The sequence below is a fragment of the Myotis yumanensis genome, unplaced genomic scaffold, assembly GCF_028538775.1.
Source record: "Myotis yumanensis isolate MYYU_CA2020_CCGP unplaced genomic scaffold, mMyoYum1.0.hap1 SCAF_6, whole genome shotgun sequence".
NCBI lineage: Eukaryota > Metazoa > Chordata > Mammalia > Chiroptera > Vespertilionidae > Myotis > Myotis yumanensis.
This window is the reverse complement of record NW_027223757.1, coordinates 57739953-57758465: the sequence shown is the minus strand read 5'-3', so window position 1 is coordinate 57758465 and position 18513 is coordinate 57739953. Positions and strand designations below refer to the sequence as shown.

The following is an 18513-nucleotide window of genomic DNA, read 5'->3' as shown; positions in this document are numbered from 1 at the left end:
ATTTCTTTTGAGAGCCAAATTTTTTAAACTTAAACTATATAGGTAGGTACATTGTTATTAACTTACTTAGGGTACTCCTAAGCTGGCCTTTGCTAAAAACGTCCTCATTCTGATTGAGGTACATTCGCTGAGGTCTACCCCTTCCAATTCTCCCATGCACACTCATCTTGTATACTTGTTTCGTCTATCTCCTTTCCGAAAACCGACTTCTGCGCATGGGCCACGAAGTTTCAATTGCATTGTACATGCGCGCCCGAACGTGGTATTTTGTGGAAGAGCCACACTCAAGGGGCCAAAGAGCTATATGTGGCTCTCGAGCCACAGTTTGCCGACCACTGCCCTAGACTGGTTACTATAGTAACTCCTAGGCTCAAAGGTTGAACTTCACAAGAGACATGTGAAGTTCTCTCCCCCTCCCCTCCCCTTATTCTTCCTAATTGTTTTCCTATTCCCTTTGGGCTTTCTCCTTCTCCTTCTGGATGAAGGGCTTCCTTCTCTTTATTTTGTAAACATAAACCTTTTGCTGTTCCCAGCTCCTTCATTCTTTGGAAATGTACTTGTTGCAGCTTTTCAGCTTCCCTATTCTATGCTGCTCTGCAGCCCTGTGCTTCCTGCATGGTCCCCTTAATTTCTAAAATTTTCTAAAACCTGACTTTTTCACCCCAAAAAATCCTGTTTCACACTCACCACCAAATGACCATTCTCCAGGAATGAAATTTAAAGAAAGAGAAAGATGAGTGAACTGTCAAAGATGTCCTGGGTAACAAAAGTATGCTCATAATTCCTTCAAGAATAACTAAAAAAAAAAAAACATTTATAACAGTAAACATTTCCACAGACAACAAATTATAAAATCCTTCATCTATAAAAGTCTTTCTCAATCCTTGAGATAAAAGTATATTCATTCTCTTCTGATTTGCAATTGTCCATATCTCTTCATGTATCCTTTTTGGCAAAAGTTTCTACTTTTTAAAATTATATCTATTGATTATGTTTTACTGTCCCTAAATTATTATATACTCCTTATGTAAGGAATTTGAGATATTTGAGTATACCTGCTGTCCCCCAACATAGTTATTTACTATTAATAAGACTCTCAAAAATACTTGTGCAATTATAAATGAGTAGATGTTGAGTTGATGTTCCATAAAATGAAGTATTGACTTATTTGTTCATGACTAATATATATATATATATATATATATATATATATATATATATATTATATATATATATATATAATTTTGTGTGTGTGTATGTAGAAAGGAACTTTGCAAAGCATGATTCATCATATTGAATTTTGTTTTAAAATCTGTTCTTTCTCCAATGATTTTATTCTTTCTTGCATGTTTATTTTCAAGTTTGTTTGTTTTCATAGATAATAAATACCAGAAGACTAAAAATGTGAAAATAGTTTATGTTTTTTCTAAAATTCTTTGGTGTTCACACTAACATGCACTATTATACTTTGTGCTAATATCACTCAATAAACAGCAAATCAACCGATTTTGCCCTTAAGAAAACATCTGTCCTTAAGCAATTCTGCTACCTTAGCTATTTTTTTTGCATATAAAAATAAGAAAATCATTGAGAATTATTTTTACAGTTTGAACAGATGCAATTTTGATGTGTTAACACTCAGAAAGACTGTTGACAGTTTTGTCTGCCCAGTACTCTTGCTTCTCATAGCAACAGCATCTCCTTCTGTTTGGAAATTATTTTTCCCTGTCTGTTCCAGTCCTAGTTTTCTGACCTAATGTTTGGATAGTTATGAGCCAATTTGAGCTTAACAATTGGAATATTTCTAAATGAAGCTGGGGATTGATCTTTTTCTACCCATGGATCAAATTTCAGCCAGCCTAGAGATGCCAGGCTGAGTGACAAAGCTGAAACACAAAGGGAAATAGAAATAAGAGGCCAAGAAAGAATCCTGAAGGCACATATATTCCTGGTTTCTACTTCCTCAAGACCAGCCACTCTTTGTTCTTGTAATGGTTTGGTAAAGTGACTCATAAATTACTTTATTAATTAAGTGAGTTACCTTCAATTGTATTTCTAGTGTTGCAATCAAAGTAGTATTAAATCAGATCTTGGATATTTGCCTTGTATATTTTGGCATTAGCTTTGGCAAATATAATCAAAGCTATGAACTGATCATTTGATTAATTTGCCTATTGAGTGTGCATTTTTCAAACCAAGTATAAATAGCCATTATACATGACTGCACAGTGAGAATTTGAGGTATTTTCATGTTTATGTCCACTTGGCATAAAAGTCATAAAAACCAAAAAAAAAAAAAAGGGTCATTTTCATGTAGGACATTAAAGGTAGTAACAGTATAATTAAATATCAAAAATTATAGTATTTTTCTGGAAATATTATATAGGCACGTTTTAATAGTGGTGCAAATTCAGAAAAGCATTAGTTTGTACTCATGAACTATATACATGCATTTCTCATTTGGTTTAAATGTCATGGCGTTTAGTTGACTTCCCCCTGTGGTATTTTGAGTGCAAAAGATAACAAAGGTCATAGCTATCTATGGTCAATAGACAGCTCTGTTCCAATCTCCCTTAGAGCAAGATGATTCAGGCTGGTTATTAATTCAGGTGGCCTGGCTAAGCTCCATCTGCAGTAATTACATTTTTGTCTACAAAATATTGATAACGTAGTTTCAGCAAGAGAACTTATTCATTGTTGTCATCAGTTTATAAAAAGAACAGAGATGCAAAATCAACATTCTGTTATGCTCTAAGAAGAGCAAAGATTTCATTTTGATCCAATGTGAATGCTCTTGAAGACTAAAATAACTAAGTAATCAGCTAGTGAACTCTAAGTAACAAGAAATTTCTCTGACTTTTAAACTTCCTGTTATTTATATCAAAGTATCTGAGAATGCCCAATCATGTCTACTCTTTTATACTTACTTTTCTGCTTCCAGTCTATGCTTAACTTTCACTTTCTCTCTGAAGCCTTTAGTGATCCACCTCCCACCTGTTAAGCTAAATTAGGCACCTTTTCCACTGCCTTAGAACACCTCCATTTATAGTACTACTAGTGGCCCGGTGCACGAAATTTGTGCATGGGCAGGGGGTTTTCCCTCAGCCCAGCCTGCATCCTCTCCAATCGGGGAGCCCTTCGGGGATGTCAGACATCCTCTCACAATCTGGGACCACTGGCTCCTAACCACTCACTTGCCTGCCTGCCTGATTGTCCTAACTGCTTTTGCCTGCCTGATTGCCCCTAACTGCCTCTGCCTGCCTGATCACACCTAACTGCCCTCCCCTCCCGGTCTGATCTTGCCCCCAGCTGCCCTCCCCTGCCAGCCAATTTGGTTCTGATTGGTCAGTTTCTATGCCAGGCAGCATCAAAACCTCTGCCTCCTAGGCAGCCATTGGCTCCTCACAGCTCATCCCGATTTGGTTTTGATTGGTCAGTTTCTATGCCAGCCAGCGTCAAAAGCTCCACCTCCTAGGCAGCTATTGGCTCCTCACAATTCACCCAGCTTTGGTTCTGATTGGTTGGTTTCTATGCCAGTCAGCATCTCTGGGCCTATCTCTGGGCCTGATCAGAGAGGCAGAGCTGATCAGCAGCCCCCACAGAGGCCCAGACAGAAACAGAGGCATGGCTGCTGGGGAAGCCCAGAGAGAAAGAGAGAGGCAATGGCTGATCAACAGCTGCCATGGAGGCTGCAGATCAGACCCTGCCTCTCTCCCTGGGCCTCTCTCCAGGCCTGATCCACAGCCCCCTCGGTGGTCAGTGCTGGGTTGCTATGCCTACTCTGGCAGCAGTCAGTGCTGGGTCACCACGGCAACCCAGCAGTGACTGCAGGCCTGACTTCTAGTGTTCGGTGGAGCCTTTGGTGGGTCATTGTGGACCCTGGGTTTTTATATATTAGGATAGTGTCCTCCCTGCTCCCTGTTGGACTGCTAGTTCATTGAGATAGGAGTCTCTATATTATTATTTTTTGTATTCCCTAATTTAGCACCATACCTTATATATGGTATATACAAATATGCAATAAATGTTTATTGAACAAGTAAATATAAAATCAACATTTTCTGCACATTTAAATGGAAGGTAAAATAATCCTCTCAAAGAAAAAAATCTAGCACCATATGATATATGTAAAGAAATTAAGATTTTGCATCCAGGGGAAAAATTAAAATGGAGATTTATGATGCTCAGTGTCTTAAAAATACACCATAGTCCTCTTTGTCAAGTGATGAGCCTTAGATAGAGGTTACAGCTGGAATACTGTTTCAGGTTGGTGTGCATGCTTTCCATGGAGGTGTCTTTAACTTAGGAGAGGATCATCTTCTGAGGAAGAGAAATAGACAGAATATCAAAGTCTGTTCTAGTGAATGGGGTTACAGTAGCAGGAAATCTGGGGGCAAATGAGGAAAAAAACAGAATGAGGTAAGATGAGTATGGAGCCTTAGTGTCTCAACCAACAAACACCATGAACAAGGATTCTTTAAGAGTCACAAAGTATTAGGTATACCTCCCATAATATGCTTACACAGTAATTCACCCACCAGATTCCTATTGACAGATACTTAGACAACTTCCACTATTTTTCTATTATTGCAATGAGAAATTTATGTACACTTCATTTCGAATGTGTATGTGGATATGTTTCCTATAAATTCCTAGAGGAGAATTGCTGGGTGAAAGTATCAATGAATTTGTAATTTTGATAGTTATTTTCACATTATTTTCCATATGGCTTGTACCTATTTATATCCACATCAGCAATATACAAATGCCCTTTTCACACGTCATTATCCCTTTTTTATACTTGCCAATATAAGTGAGAAAATAATTGTGTACTTTTTTATTTGAATTGCTTTTATTGAGAGTGATGTTTGTATCTTTCATATATTTAAGAGTTAATTATATTTTCTATGTATTATCTACTTATATTCATTACCTATTTTCTGTTGTACATTTGATCTTTCTCTTATTGACTTATAAATACTTTCTACAAGGTAGAGAAATATACCCTTCATTCTGAGGGTAAATAGTTGTTCATAATTTACTGTTTGTTTGTTTTTTAATTCTACTGACTTTGTTGTTGTTCTTCATACAAACTTTTTAATTTGATGTAAACAAATGTACAGTCTTCTCTTTTCTAGCATTAAGTTTCTGTGTATCATTTGGTAAAAACTTTTCCAATCTAAAATGATAAAAGTTTGCTTGTCTTAAAAGCCTAGCTTCTCCTCTTACTAGCTGTGTTACCTGGAAAAATTATTTAATTGCTCTAGGCCTATTCCTTTCTCTGTAAAATGAAGTAGCAATACTACCTAATTCACTGGGCAGTTGTGAGAACTAAATAAGATAATAGATATTATATATTTAGCATGATGCTTGTCTTATATTAACAAGAAAATAATAAGAGTAAAAATAATGAATAGATTTGTTTTTGTTGAATAATGAGTGCTCAACAAATTACCTTTTGTTGTATAAAACTCATTTTCTTTCCCTACTTTTTACATTGGTAAATGAAAACACTATTGAGACAGTCTTTCTTCTTGGAAAATTAAGCTCATTGCTACTCTTTTTAAAATCCTTATTAAGCATGAACAAAGTCAAACCTAAAATGATAGCTTTAGGAGTTGACATAGGAACTAAATGTTACCCAACAACTCAATCTGTTATTGTAAACAAGCATGCCTAGAACCAAACTACTGATGTACGCTAAAACTCTCCAGATTTTGCTGAACATTATCTGTTTGTCTGTGCAGCTGCTGTGTTGATTTCAGAGCAGTTAGATTTATTTATGATTGCCATAGAAACGACATGAAGATGCATTTTCCATCAAACACACATAGCAACTCTGTGGATGTCTGTATGTTCAATTTATCCATGGTTACCCTGGGGATTGCTCACAATATGAATGTCCCTACTATTTCTTCAAGATCACAATTGTAAACTAGCATCTTGGTGTTTCTGTTTCCTTGCCAACAAGAGAAGGTGCTTCCCATGGTTACATCCTTCTACTCCTGGAATAGACTACAAATCAAATGGCTACCTAAAATAAATGCAATAATTCAGAATTCCCATATTGTTCTCTGTGAGAAAAGAGTTTGTTCCAAATTAAGTTCTATTTACTAAAGATTTCAACATTTCACATGTGTTGCATATAAAAACTTCAGTACTTGCTTTTTCTGCTTTTAAATGTGGTAGTTAAATTGTTCACCAACATCACAAAATCGCACAAGTTTATTACAATCATTAAGTCAGTATAAATCCTCATCACCATCATCATCATCTTTCAACACAACTTACTCCATCTCACAAAGATTAATTTTAGTAAAGAAAGTAGGTTAATCTTTGGTTAAATTATAATAGTTTAATTTCACTGCAACACTTGTTTGATGAACAATTCCTCCACTGGTGTTGTACAGAGAGAATCTTAAACTGGAATGCAGGGAAGGCCTTATTGTAGACAACTAAAATGATGGAATTCTAGACTTTGGAACTTTAAAGGACTTTGAAAATGAATTAATCTTCCTTTCATTTAAAAGCTAGCTTTACTAGGATCACACAACCAGGTGGAAATACTAGTAGGTCTAAATTCAAAGACACTTAGCTGATATTCACTCAACAAACATTCATTTAACACATCATAGGTCTGACAAGCTGTGGGTCCTGAGGTTATAAAGACATAGCATTTGTCTTCAAGAAATTCATAATAATGTAAAGAAAATCTCAGAGTTTGTAGGGTCTCAGCTTTCTTTCCTTTTCTTCATGTTTCTCTGGGTACTTTATTTTCTAATTATTTATATCAGAGTTGAACTTGGAAATAGGCAAATTAGCAAAATCATAAAAAACTCATTGGAATAAAAGTTTGAATTAATTAACGGATATACTTGAGCAAGAAAGAGCCCAGAAAAGAGGACAGTAGATACATTTGCTTGCACAGATTTTGACATGAGAAAAATATATATTTTTTATTTGTGGTCACAGGGAAGAAAAGGAGATGAGGCATCTGGCAGAATTTAAGATAGATAAGAAGAAACATGTGGCCCTAACCTGAAGTGAAGCTAATATTCCTAGAAAATAAAAAAAGAAGGAAAAGTGTAAATTATTTCACTCAGAGTTGGACTAGAAAAATAACCTTCAATAAGCATTCATTCAATAAGCATTTATTGAATACATAATATGTGCATTTAAACTAAAACTGTGGTATTATAGAAAGAATCAGACGGGTTAGATTCTATTTTACAAATGTATATCGAGTGAGCTTCTCTGTGTCAAACACTCTGCTAGGTGCTAGAAATATGCAGTTAAACAAGTTTTTCCCAGCTACTGTCCCAGGAATGTTAAACAGGCAAGAAAACAGGCAGCAGGCAGTTTTGGTGCAGTCCAGGTTGAGAACACTAATTCAGTATCTGTGACCACTGCATCCTGGCTCATTAATATCCAAAGCACCTGGCATTGTGTCTCACATTATCTTTACCTAAAATACTATATATTTATTCATTTGTGCATTTATGTTCTATTCCTGCCCCATGGAATATATAATCTGAGCAAAAGCCCCTATTTCTGCTCATTTCTATACCCCCATTGCCTAGGCCAGTGAATGGCACATGGTAGATACTAAATAAATATTTGATGAATAAATGAATAAGAAAATAAACCTAGTAGATGTTAATGTTTGAGAACTATATAAGCAAATAAATAAATATCCCTCTTGTCACTCAATTAACTCATACTACTTCCTCTGTAAGCCTCCTAAGATCCTACTATTTAAAATTAACCTCTTTCTCTACTATTGTTCTTTGTCACTATTTTTTCCTTCAAGGTAGTATTTTATAAGTAGTATTTATTTTAAAATATCTATCATGGTTTGTTTCACAATATAGTCAGCCTACCATCTTGAATTTAATTTCATATATGACTTACCGGTATCTTCTCAAATGAGTTTAGAAGTTAGAGTTAATGTATTTCTAACACTTACAGATAAGTAGTAAAGATAACAGTGGAAAAAATATTCTCATGTTACATCTGACTAGATTAAAATAAGTGTACTTGGGAAGTCTAATATTCTATATAAGACATTTTAAGAAAAAAACTGAAAAAAGAGTGGCTTTGCATTATTGTATAATGCAGTGGATTCAGGAGCAGGGTTGGTGATACTTCTTTAAGAGGTATGTTGCTTCATTTCAGAGAAAATGCAAAAGTCTTGAAAGCCTTGGGTGACAGAGCCCTGGAATGACAGAGCATGGAACTTGCAACAACAGAATGGCCACCCTGGCCAGGTGGCTCAGTTGGTGGGAGAATCATTCCCTACATCACAAAGTTTCAGGTTCCATTCCCAGTTGGGGCACATACCTAGATTGTGGGTTTGATCCCTGGTCAGGGTGCATATGAGAGGCAACCAATTGATGTTTCTCTCTCACATAAATGTTTCTTTCTCTCTCTTCCTTCCTCTTTCTCTCAATAAAAGTATGTCCTCGAGTGGGTTTGGAAATAAAACAAAAATAGCCCAGTCAGTGTTGCTCAGTGGTTGAGCATTGACCTATGAACCAAGAGGTCATGGTTGATTCCCAGTCAGTGGGGGAGCCTGTGGGAGGCAGCTAATCAATGATTCTCTCTCATCATTGATGTTTCTATCTCTCTCTCCCTTTCTCTCTAAAATCAATATAAAAGTATATTTTTAAAAAAGAGAAAAATAAACAATAAACAGAATGACCATGAGAATGTCACTGAATCTTAATCCATCCCAGTCTCCTGAATGCTTTGTCTCATGGAATTTTAGAGAGAATAATATGAATTAATATACTGTACATGTAAAAATGCTTATAACGGCTGGTTTTGAAGTGTGAGCGAAACTGAGATAAATAGTAAAGTTGTATTTTATACCTTCAATAATATGTTTATGATTTTTTCAGATGTAGCTTTACTTCAAGCATATTTATAGGCTGAAAAATATTAATATCTAAAAGTAATGTGTGTTACACATGGTGCTAAACAAGTAACACATATTATGTAATTTCATTCTCTAAATCCCTGTGATGTAGGTCATATCTATAATAATAAAAGTGTAATATACTAATTAGACTGGATGTCCTTCCGGACTTCCTTCCGGACAACCTTCCAGACGAAGCCAGACTGCGAGGGAAGCCCAAATTCCGGGTGCCTGCTGGTGGCTGAAGGGAAGCCCAGGTCCTGGGTGCCAGAGGGAAGCCGGTGCCAGCAGCCGGGAGAAGGAAGGCCTACTCTTGGATGAATTTCATGCATCGGGCTTCAAGTATAGTTATAATCATGGATCACATGTTATAGAAAACGAAACTGAGGTTTAGAAAACTTTAATGACTTAGCCAAAGATATTCAACTGGGACTTGATTCTGGGTCTGCCCAGCAAGTCTATACTCCACAAGCAAAACCCAAAAGAGAGTTTAGAAGTCAAATTTTAAAGCAGAGCTCACTAGCATTAGATGGTATTGCTTCAATAAGAACACTTTTGCCTGGCTGGATGGCTCAGTGATTGAGCATCGACCTCTGAACCTGCAGGTCACAGTTTGATTCCTGGTCTGGGCACATGCCTGGGTTGTGGGTTCAATCCCCAGTATGGGGTATGCAGGAGGCAGCCGATCAATGGTTCTCTCTCATCACTGATGTTTCTGTCTCTCTACCTCTCCTTTCCTCTCTGAAGTCAATAAAATATACTTAAAAAAGTAAGAACACTTTCAATTGATATGTTTTACAAAGATATTTTAAGGAACAGTGATAAACTAGAAGTCATCACAAGTATCAACATTATAAAACTCTCTAAAAATACAAATTAAACTCAATGACCAAGAATAATTTGTTTATTCATTATGAGTCATCTTAGGTATTCTATTTTATTAGATAAATTTATACAAATTATGTTCTGTACTGTCCTGTACTCAGATTATTATGGCAAAACCCAACCAAATCAGACAGTTCTGACTCATTAATGGTCCCAGGGTTTGCTCTCAATCCTTTGTACAGGCTGTGCTCTTGCAGAGGACCTGGTGAGGTCAGGGGTCATCCTCCTGGTGGCATCTTCCAGGCATAGTGGCCTGTCATGACAATTTGGTTAAAAGCAGCTCAATTATTTATCCACTGTCAGGTCAAGCAATATTTAATGCTATTTTACATTTATATATACAAAAGTAATCCTCATAAAGCTCAGTATTCCTTTTTTTTTGTAAATTACCTTTGATTGGGGTGAGTAACCACAAGGATAATATTGATGCCTGATTACAGCCCTGTGATCCATAAAATCAGATTTTTCAGAGACTATGTAGATGCCTTCTATTTTATTACATGTTTTCTGTAATAAAGTTTTTCTCATTTAAAGAAACAGTGATAACTATATGAAATAAATGAAAGAAAATGTAAAGCACAGATTAATTTATAGTAATAGTGTAATAGATTTAACCTAATCTTGCAAATATCTTGAGACTTGTGCTGAGTTAGCAGAGTCTAAATCTTCTAAGAGAGAAACTTTCCCTAGATAACCATGGCTCTAGGATCCCTGATCATTTTGTAAACTAAAGAACTGCTTTGCTCCTTCCTTATCACCCACATGCCTCTGCTTAAGTTGGTATCCAGTGATAAGAAATAACATACTCTCTATTCAGTATAAACATACAGTGGTGTACCTAACATCTCTTTAATGTGGGCATCACCGTTCTCTCCCTACTCCTGTACTCTAGTCCCTTTGAGAACTGCCAGTGACCATCCTGAGATTGTGTGAAGAGAGCCTGTTTGAAACAAAGCGCTTCAGTGGAAAGCAGAATCCAGATACGGAGGAGATTAAATAACTTTAAAAGTTTTTTTTTTTGCAAATGTGAGCTGTGTTTCCATCATTGTTGAAGGGAAGAAGTCTAATGAGTACATGTTCCTAACATGTTTCATCAGCTCTAAATTTCCGTTTGAATCCTTTGAATATCATTCTCTCTTAGAGTAAAACAGAAAAAGAAACAGTTGTTGAGTTGAATGATCATGGTCCCCTGTGGGTAAGTTCACTCAAGACTATTTCTACTTCTAGGCTTTCCTGTCAGCTAGTCAGGTTTGTTGCACAGACTGATGAGCCAAAGATGTGTTAACAGAGGTACCGATATAATGGGTGGAACTAGTTGGAACCTGGAGCTCCTAGAAGGTGCCCAGCCCTTTATCCAAGTGTGCTATATTAATATGATGACTTTGTATGCGAGGTATGACTTATTAAAAAAAAAAAGTTGTGCACATGGAGCTAGGCCTTAGGTCATTCCTAACTTACTTAGTGAAGGCTGAACAAATTTTACAAATTAAACACAGTTTCCTGGATATTTTGATTCAGAGGTTGGATAATCTGTATTTTAAAGGAGGTTCCCAGATGACTCTGATTATCTTTCAGGTTTAAGAAAATTAAACTGAATAACCCTCTCAAATTATAAAATTAAATTATTCTAAGCCTGTTCAATTCTGTTATGGTATTATACCACATGGGGACACTGTATTTTAGAAACAGTTCATTAGAACCATTAAGAAATGTTTGCAGTGATTCCTCCTTAGTTAACACCCACCACAGAGGACCCTTAGTCACTATGCTGACATATGCCTATTAGGAACTGCATTGTTCCCGGGGGTGAGACATGGGTGCATTATAAGAAGCCTGTGGTAGTGAGTGGCTTTCTTATAAGTAGCCTCATTTAAGGCTCCTCCTTCAGTGAGGTATATTAGCAAGTAAGAGAATGGAAACAAGAAAAAAAATCAATTTACCGGCAATTTTTATTTAGAAACCTTAAGGAAAAGCATTCCAAGTATGGTAATTTTTTGGTCAAAGCATAAAGTCATAATTTATTGACAAATGAGTCTTTTTTACAGTTCCAGCCTTTATTAAAAGAGAAAAATAACTCTGAAAAAAAATGCATTTCTCATCGTTTGTGGAAACCTTGATCAATTCCTGAGATCAAGAGAAATGTGCTAGCATTGAAGAGGATTCAGCCTGACACCTGGAATGTACAATGGCAAGCAGCCTGCAGGAGAGACAGCCATCTTGGCAAGATCAGTGTGATGCAAGATAAACACCAAAGCTCTCAAGGATCTCTTCTTTTTTTGGATTAACTTCCTTTTGACAAAATGGCGCTGGGTTCTCCTAGTAAACACTGGCAAGCAGGGTTATCCAAAGTAACAAACACGGTATTGGAATGAAGTTACAAGTAATACCAGGTGCTACTTTTCAGGTACCAAAACTTCAAGTCATCAGATTTAAGTGAATGTAATTCAGGTAGACTAAATACAGGTCAACACAACACTGGTGAGAGATAATTAATTACCCATGGTGAATACTTCAGAAGCTGTCAAAGTGTTTGTGTTTGTATTCCATAAAAAGAAGTCAGTAATTCTTGGTGTTAATTCAATGCTGTGCTAATTGGTAATTGGAATCACACAGTTTAACAAAGTGCTATTAATTAACCACTTGATGTTTAATGCAGCATTAAAAGAACACAACTTATTGTACACATTGTACACATTCTGTTGTATTAAATTTATGAAAATATATTATGGATGGACTAAAAAGCCTAACATGTCATGACTACAGCCATGTTCAAAATATTCTCCATTTGTTAAGTTGTATGAGTTCCAAGAGGACTAAAGAGAAATGATAACAAGCAATTTTGATCCTTGACTGGATCCTGAATTAGCAAAGCAAATAAGTAGCTATAATAAGATAGATTCTGAGATATAAGTGGTTTTTGAAAGTAGACTGTATATTAGATAACAACATTGTATCAATTTAAATTTCTTGCATGTGATAATTATATCATGGTAATGGAGAATTTCAAAGGCCAAGGAGGTCGAAATGCATAATGAAGTACTTAGGAGTGAATTTTCATGATGTCTGAAACATTTTATCAGTGTCAGAGAAAATAAGTAATATATACATACTTATGAATACATATGTGTATGTCTACATGTTTGTTTTTTACATTAACTGTATGCATGTATGTTCTTATATATATATATGTATTAGTATATATATATATATATTAGGGAGAGAGAGAGAGAGAGAGAAAGAGAGGGGGGAAGGGTTGGAGGGAGAGAGGGAGAAAGAAGGAAGGAAAGAAGTGAAGGGAAGGAAGGAAAGAAGTGAAGGGAAGGAAGGAAGAAAACATGGAAAAATATTAAGAATTAATATCCCAAGGGAAATGTATATGTATTTTCATTGTATACTTCTTACAACTTTGCTGTAGTTGGAAATTTTTTAAAAACTTGGAAGCAAAATAAGTTATTTTCTGGTTTACCTAATTCATATATTCAATAACAAACCTTTGTGACATAATAGGCTTGATAGAGAACACGACCTGAGCTGCAAAAAGGGCAGGAGTATAGAAAGAGAAGTGTAACATGATCCCAGGTTCAAATTCCAGGTGAGCACTAACCAGCTGAGAGGCTATGGTCAATCATTTCATCTTTGCATCCATCAGATTGCTTTTCTCTAAAATGATGGAATTGGACCAAATGAGTTCAGAAGTCACAAATAATTCAGATTCAGTGATTTTCAGAGTCAGACTGATAGGAAAGAGACAGCCCTATAAAGAACTGGAAAGTGATCAGAAAAGTAAGTAAGATACTTAAAAATGATATAAGCCAGGCAATGGACAGGACTGTTTAGTTCTCAATTGGCTAGAAATCTATGACATTTCTATTTTTCGTTATGACTCCTCAAAGAAAAGCAAACACTGGACTTGGAGCATCACCAACCTCATTAAATTATTGCTGCCAGAATTTGGTAGGGTACCTGCTCCTGATGGAATTTTTACAGAAATCTGAAGCCAAAAAAATTACAGATAAGTTAATGATTGATGTGTTCAACCATCCACATATGGAAGAAGGAACACATTTTATTGGATTGGAAAAGCACATCAGTTGTACATTCACACAAACAAATGGTGAACTGTGCTACTGTGAAGGGCATTGAGACAGGTGTTTTTTTTTGTTGGGGGGGGGGATTTAAATTTTTCTTGTGGCAAAGATTTTTAACATAGAATAAATTATGTTTAATATATCACAATATAAATCACTGGTTGAGGATTCTTAATTGAATAATATGGTGATTTCTTTGCTATGTCCATTTCTTTCTGTTTATCAAATCCATTCTGGGGAAATTTGAAAAGACTGGTTGTTTTAAGACAGTTTGAAATACTGTATTTACCATAAAGAAATGTGGTTATGAGATCTAAACAAAAGGGAGATACTGGTTTATTTAAAATCATCAAAAAGATAATTTGAGTGCTGTTATTTCCATTAAGGGGACTCAATGCACATAGTCAAGTCCAAGCCTCTTTCCTGGGACTTGAAGCTCTGCCAGCCTAGTCTTATGTTTTATAGTGTATATAAAACATATACATTATATTCTTGCTCAAGATCATACACTTGATACTCTGAGTCTATTTTACTATTAACATTTCCTGAGAAAGTACTGTCCTCTCTCATATTTGTGACTTTGGAGAATGCTCTTTCTTATCTTTAGCTTTACCTCATGTCAAGTGAGGTTATAATCTCCATGAAACTTTCCCCTAGGAGGCAGTATAGTGCAGTGCTTAAGAGGAAATTTTAAAGTCAGGAATTCTGAACGTGTGAGCTTTCTGGCTGTAGGAGTTTGTTACTTCATCCTGCTGAGCCTCAGGTTCTTCATTTAAAGATTTTTTTTGAAATAACAACAGTGCTTATAGTATAAAGTTATTAATAAGATTAAATGAGTTACTGTACATACAATGTTTAGCACTGAGCCTGCTGTCTGTGAGAGGTGCCTGTCACACTACTACTACTTTTACGACTGTTTGTAATCCCATAACATTTTAGGGGTCCTCTATGGCACTTACCTCATTTTGCTTATCTTACAATAAGCTATGCATTCTGTCCCCATCATTAGACTGTAAATTTATTGAGTACAGGAACTATATATTGCCCATCTTTGTTTATCTATAAAACAAAAACAGTAAGTCATACAACACAGGTGCTTAATAAATATTCATTTAAGTGGCTTAAATCATTGAATTTTTTCAATAGGAACACTTTATCTTCTCTTTTGATAGTAATGGTGCATCTACTAAATCTTTCATATTAATGCTGAATATTCTAGGAAGAATATTCAAGTTATAGCAAATTGACGTAAAAGCAACTTATCTTTTAGATTATTTTAAAATTTCTATATGCCCTTGATAGTGTGTGCCTTAGTTCAAGTTACAACAAATTACAGCTTTGTTGGCTCTGTGCCCCATAGTTGGAGTCATCTTAAGTCTGAAGAGCTATCTTTAGGTGACTTTTGAGACATCCATATTTTCATCTTTTCATCATACATTGTCAAAATATTTAAAAAAATACCTATTAGGAAATCCCTGTCTGCCCATCATTTACTGATTTCTGTGAGTTATCTTAAGCGGTTCTGATGGATTGGATACATTTTGTGAAGCATCCTGTGTGAGCTGTACTGTGAAATACATTCCCAGTGTTCCAGAACTGACTCCATTGAAAATGACAATCAACAGGGAAGCCCACACAAAGTCACCTCAGAGTTCAGATTAGTCATTCAAAGGTGTTTGCTCAGAGATGATAGAGTTTAAATTCATTTTCCAATAGAATCACTCCTACATCTTCCAGTTTTTAGAAATAGAAACTTTTAAAATAGTCAATATGATAGGAGTTACCTCTTTGTATTTATGAAGTGCTTTTTATTTCCTGAAAAAATGTTTGTGAAATATATAGTCCAGCCTCATCTAATGTATCAATCATATTAGTATTGCCCTCTCCTTTCCTCTGTGGCCCTCTACACTCAGCCAGGTTTACCCACTCATTTTGTTTTCCCTAAACACATCTTTCTTTTCCTACTCTCTACTTTTGCTTAGGCTGAACTCCCCTAACTGAAAACTTCTTTCCTATTTATTTATTTATTTTATATATTTTAATCTTTATTGTTGAAAGTATTACATATGTCCCCTTCTAGCTCTCCCCCATCCCCTGCCTTTACCACCCTATTGTCTGTGTCCATGGGTTATGCATAGCTATATCTATCTATCTATCTATCTATCTATCTATCTATCTATCTATCTATCTATCTAAAACCCTAATATGCAAATAGACCAAACAGCAGAATAACTGAACAACCAAACAACAGAACAACCAGTTGCTATGACGTACACTGACCACCAAGGGCCGCGTGTGGAACACGGTAGGCATCGGCCACGGCAGGATGGCGGAGCAGGTGAGCAGGGGTGTCAGACCAAGGCGGGGCTCTGGTTGCTGTCATCGGGGTGAGCTTCTAGGGGTTACTGAAAATTCTTTGCTCCTGTGCGCTGCAGTCCCACCGGGCACTCACACCTGCTGCTGGCGTGGCCCTTCTTGCACCCACTGCTGGCGCCTGGCACTGGTCCTGATCGCTCAGCACCATCAGTGGGTGTGAGCAACAGCTGCCGGCCCTGATCACCCCTGAGGGCTTCTCCACCTCCCCCTGCTCCTGAGGGGCAATCAGGTCCGCCAGCTGCTGCTCACACCCGCTGCTGGCATCGGCCCCAATCGCTCTGCACTGTCAGTGTGTAGGAGCGGTGGTGGCGGGAGCGGGACTGCTGGCAGACAAGGGACAGGGGCTGCAGTGGGAGGGGCCCAGTGCGAGTGCAGAGGATGGGCTGAGACCAGCTCCTGTGCCCGTCACAGCCTCGCGGCCCACAGTTCCTTTCATGGTGCCTGAATTTGTGCACTGGGCCCCTAGTATGCATATAAGTTCTTTGGTTGATCTCTTCCTACCTACCCACCTAACCCTGCCTTCCCTGTCTGAGATTCGAGACAGTTTGTTCAATGCTTCTTTTATCTCTGGATCTATTTTGTTCAACAGCTTATTTTGTTCATTAGATTCCACATATGAGTGAGATTATGTGATACTTGTCTTTCTCTGACTGGCTTGTTTAACTTAGCATAATAGCCTCCAGGGCCCTCCATGCCCCTCCATGCTGTCTCCTTTTTTACAGCTGCATAACATTCCATGGTTTAAATGTACCAAGCTTCTTATCCCCCATCTGCTGATGGGCACTTGGGCTGTTTCCATATCTTAGCTATTGTAAATTGTGCTGCTATGAACATAGGGTGCATACATTCTTTCTGATTGGTCTTTCAGGTTCTTAGGATATATTCCTAGAAGTGGGTCAAATGGCAGTTCCATATTTAATTTTTTGAGGAAATGCCTTACTGTTTTCCACAGTGGCTGCACCAGTCTGCATTCCCACCAGCAGTGCACTAGGGTTCCCTTTATTCCAAGCTTTTCTTTTCACTATTCCGCGTTCTTTGAGACCTAGGTGTGGTCTAAGTATCACTCATTCTCCCAGGTTCTATGACATGTCTCTCCATCAACTTTTTGTAACTCATGTATCACTCAGTGTTAATGTTTACTTGTCCATATACATATGCTCAACTCAGTAATGTCTTTCTTCACATCCCCTAGCTGAGGACTCTGAGCAGGGTCTGTGTGAAATATATTTCCAGTGCAAGTGCGTGGAGAGATGGCAGAGTGTGTGACTATAGGGTTAGAGGACTGCTCTGTGGATTCCAGTCTAGCTTAGAATAGAATTACAGATTGGGATAAGAGTATTATGGAAATAGAACAATGTAGAAAACCTGCATTGAGTTTACCCTCTGTGCCCGTTTTTGATGATTTTTCTTTTTCTTGAAGGTGGAAATATGAGATGACAAGGCACAATATATAAAGTGACATCATAGTTTTTATGGAGGGCCTTGGCAGTATCCCCAGGGCGGGGCATCGTTGACTCTTCTTGCCTGATTTTTGCAGTGGGCCATGCAGTACTGGCAACCACTGGCATGGACCTAATGGCAAGTACACAGCTGGTAAGAAAGAAGTGCTGGAGTACATGGGCAGCCCTGCCAACTACCCAGTGTCCATTGCATTAGGCCAGGCCCACCTCACCTCCAATGAAAAGCTCATCTGGCCTCCATGTTCCACTCGCTGTTTGAAAAACGGCTCCCAGCTTTCTCCCAAACAGGGCAGCTAAGGCATTGAGATGCTGGAGACAGACACATTCAAACTGCACTGCTTCTCTAGACAGATAGGGATCAGGTTTGTGGTGCTGGCAGACCCTAGGCAAGTGTGATAGATTGTCTTTTCCAAAAGATTTATGAGATTTACTAAGACTTTGTCCTCAAGAACCCATTCTACTCCCTGGAAATGCCCATCAAGTGTGAGCTATTTGACAAGAACCTGAAGTTAGCCCTGGGGTGTCAGAGAAGGTTGGAAGTTTTGGACCTGGGTCATAGGCTGGACCTGCAATGGAGCCCCCTTCCCAATTCTGAGAGATCTGCAGGAGGGGTCCTTGTTCCCACTCCAATGGAGATTCCAGCAGCCTTTAGTGCACTCGAAAATGAGAGGATGCTGAGCCTCAAACAGGTACTGAACCTAAAGCCTTAATAATATTCTTTCCTCCCTCCTGTATCTATCACTCCTACTTCCCATCTCTATACAGATTTACTTATAGAGGAAACAGG

General features: G+C 37.4%; 1 pseudogene; it reads left to right on the top strand.

The window, feature by feature from the left end:
- Window positions 1–17841: 17841 nt before the first annotated feature.
- On the top strand, window positions 17842–18285 carry LOC139013139 (trafficking protein particle complex subunit 4-like; annotated as a pseudogene).
- Window positions 18286–18513: the final 228 nt, after the last annotated feature.